The sequence below is a fragment of the Odontomachus brunneus genome, unplaced genomic scaffold (assembly GCF_010583005.1).
Source record: "Odontomachus brunneus isolate Ranch 3 - 2012 unplaced genomic scaffold, Obru_v1 Obru_scaffold_212, whole genome shotgun sequence".
In the NCBI taxonomy this organism is placed as follows: domain Eukaryota; kingdom Metazoa; phylum Arthropoda; class Insecta; order Hymenoptera; family Formicidae; genus Odontomachus; species Odontomachus brunneus.
The window spans coordinates 507,265-511,076 of NW_022639662.1; the positions used below are offsets into that span (position 1 = coordinate 507,265).

Sequence of the window (3,812 nt, forward strand, 5' to 3'; positions counted from 1 at the left end):
CGTCCGCAATATGTTTAGGTTTTGTTAGCAAAGCTTGGTGACAAAATCTGATGCCAAATTGTCGCCAAATACCGAGCAAAGTTTGGCGCCAAACTGCGCCACACAAACTTTGGTCGGTATTTGGCGTCAATTTGGCGTTAGATTTCATCAAGCTTTGTTCGGTATTTGGCATCAATTTAACGTCAAACTGCGCCGCACAAACCTTGCTCGGTATTTGGCGTCAATTTGCCAACAACCTTTGATTTAGCAGATATTGTGTCCAATTTGATGACATTTTGGCAGCAAAATTTGTAGTCAAGTGTTGGGCAAAATTTGCTCGAGCAGATTTGGTTATCTGGGTATAGTTATGAAAAAAAGTATATCTAATAAACAAGATAAATAATGATTATGATTACACAGGTCTATAAAAAAAACTTGCCACATGGATCAAATTACGTGATGTATGTAGTATTTTTTACATCAAACTCTACATATGTAACCGTTTTTTCTATCATACAGAATATTTCAATGATATGATTTAAATTTCAAGAAAATTGATTTTTTTATTTATACAGACATAGTTTATCTAATTTAAAACGTAGAAATCTTCTTCCATCGTTTGTGATCTTTTAAAAAACAATTTATTTGTTTTTATCATATCTTGTGCTTTATTGAGGAAAAATTACTTATCTAGATATATTGTTTAAATGAGAAAACTTTTTATGCAAAATATTTAATATTGATAGTACTTTAATATGAAAAATACAGAATTAATATGAATTGGGAATTGAATAAAATGCTTCACTTACAATATATTAAATATCAGATAACTATCACAAAAATAACTGTGAATATAAAAGAAAAATACTGAGTTTATTTTTAGATTCTATAACTATATTTGAAATACATAAAAAATCCATGTATTGGGTGTACAACTTAATTCGGTCCGTTTTTTTGCTTGAAAAACGCATTTATTTGAATGATAAAATGAATTAATACATTATTGAAAGTATTGTCCATCGCTAGCCACTACTTTTTCCCATCTTTCTGGCAATTTATGGATTCCGTCGCGGAAGAAGCGTTCATCTTTTGAAGCCAAGAATGAATCGAGCCAATTTTTGATACCCTGTTCTGAAGTGAAGTGTATTCCAGTCAAAGCGTTCTGCATCGATCGAAACAAATGGTAGTCGGAAGGGGCAAGGTCTGGGCTATAAGGCGGGTGAGCCAGAACTTCCCATCCGCTATTTTCCAAATAGTTTTTAACCGGAACAGCAACATGAGGCCGAGCGTTGTCATGGTGAAAGATTATGGACTCGTGTCTGGTCGCATATTCTGGACGTTTTTCGGCTATAGCTCGCTTTAAACGGATCAATTGTCGCCTGTAGAAGTCTCCCGTGATGGTTTGACCAGGTTTTAGCAGCTCATAGTGGATCACACCCTTCTGATCCCACCAAATACAGGAATTTACCTTGGCATCATGGATATTCGGCTTCGGCGTTGATGTTCCCGGTTGGCCGGGCTTTACATACGATTTTTTGCGTTTCGGGTTGTCGTAGTGAATCCATTTTTCGTCCCCGGTAATGATTCGATGCAGAAAAGACTTCTTTTTGTACCGTTCAAGCAACATTTCGAACATGTAAAATCGTCGCTCGATATCTCTCGGTTTCAATTCGTATGGGACCCAATTTCCTTGCTTTTGGATGTATCCCGCGGCTTTGAGTCGTTTCGAAATAGCTTGTTGAGTAACTTCCAATGTTCTTGCGAGCTCTTTTTGCGTTTGACACGAATCTTGATCGAGTAATGTTTCTAATTCTTCATCTTCAAACTTTTTCGGTTGACCCGAACGCTCTTTGTCTTCAACACTAAAATCACCACTTTGAAATCGTCGAAACCATTCTCTGCAAGATTTATCCGACGGTGCAGATTCACCATAAACTTCCACAAGCATTCGATGCGCTTCAGCTGCACTTTTCTTCCAATTGAAACAGAAAATCAAAACTTCCCGCAAATGGTGCTTATTTGGAACGAAACTCGACATTTTCAACGCAGTAAAAATTAAACTTGTTGTGCAAAACTCAAAGGCTTGTATACAATATTTGGTTGACAGATGTTGACACTTCACGATACAGCAAAAATCAGCTGTCGCCGTCAACCATTTATAGCACCTAGAGCCATCTTTTGAAAACGGACCGAACTAAGTTGTACACCCAATAATTTGAAATACAGCAAAAAATCCATGTGACAAATTACCTATTGACCAGTATTATTATCCTCCTGTAGTGCGAAATGTCATTTGAGTGTACTTGAAATACTCCGTTGAAGTACAAGAGATACTACAAAGAAATAAAAAGAGAAAAAAAGTACACGGATGATGTTTCCGAACTCCTACAGGAGATTGAATCTTACATGAAGTTAATGCAACCTACTTAAGAAGCTAAATATAACAATTGTTACATTCCTTTTCCTCTTTCACTCATGCAATTTAACAAACTCTCTATACAAGGTTCTCTCTATACATAATTCACCTGTTATGCCCTGAATGCTATGATATTTACTGCCTACTAACAAAAAGTTAAAGGTCGCACACAAGATTCAATAACTGGAGCATCTACCAAAGCTTCCTCATAGTTCTCTTCGATTGTGCCGTCGATCACTGGTCCTTCTAACCAATCTATTGCAGTACTTGTACCGCTACTTGCCAAATCTAATTTCTGTTCCGCATGTGGTACAGCTGCAATAAAACAATTACGCATAACACTAAGTAAACATGACAAACTAAAAAGAAAGCAAATTTTATTGGATATACTACCACTGTTGGAAGTAGTTTGTAATTCTGTACCATTAAACTCAGGGTTTGGCTCATAATCATAATAATCGGATAAACTAGAGTATGATTTTACAGTCATTTCTGCAGGTATTTCTGTTAAATAAAGATTCAAAATCAGGATATCAACATTGAATAAACACAAAAAAGACAGATGACATCGGTATATACGTATTTGTATAAATTTCGTACATATTTCTATGAAGAATACGAAATGGACAGTTAATTAATATTATTCAATGCAGCGCGACAAATTTTATATCCTCATTTAGTAAATTAAGAGAAAGAAAATAAGAACTCAATAACAATGATATCAATTGAATAATAGGAAAAAGGGCTAATTCGAGTTCAAGCACAGGATAAATAGTGCCATGTACCATATGGGTAAAACCTTCCTTGTGTTAGGAAATAGAGCAATATTTATTGAACATAAATACTCAATATAAATAATCAAACGTTTCGGCTCAATCATGAACCCTCTTCAGTGATATAAAAAAACTCAAAGTTTACAAAACAAACGCAACACAAGTAAAAGAATTAATTAAAGACCTTAATAAAATGACATGAATGTTATTCGCAGTATTATAGCTGATAAAACCGTTACCTGACTAATATTAAGAAGTTCAAATTAATACTATTAGGTGGTAAACTTAGTTCCTGCGGTTTTTTTGTTTAAAAAACTCATTTATTTCGACATCAAAAGCAAAAAATACATTAATCGAAGTATTTTCCCTCGCTAGCTATACATTTTTCCCATCTTTCGGGCAACGAAGATTTCGCGACGATAGAACGATTGGTCTTTTGATGCAATCCATTCGTCGATCCATTTTCGCACATCCTTGTAATTTCTGAAGTGTGTATCCACCAAGCCGTGCTGCATCGACCGGAACAAGTAATAGTCCGAAGGAGCTAAGTCTGGTGAATACGCTGGGTGTGGGAGAACTTCCCACTCGAGCTGCATCAGTATTTCTTTGACGGCTTTGGCAACGTGTGGTCGAGCGTTGTCGTG

The 3,812-nt window shown here is 35.8% G+C and overlaps 1 pseudogene; it reads right to left on the bottom strand.

The window, feature by feature from the left end:
• The window catches only part of LOC116852297, a 16,878-nt pseudogene that overhangs the window by 2,675 nt on the left and 10,391 nt on the right, over window positions 1-3,812 (bottom strand).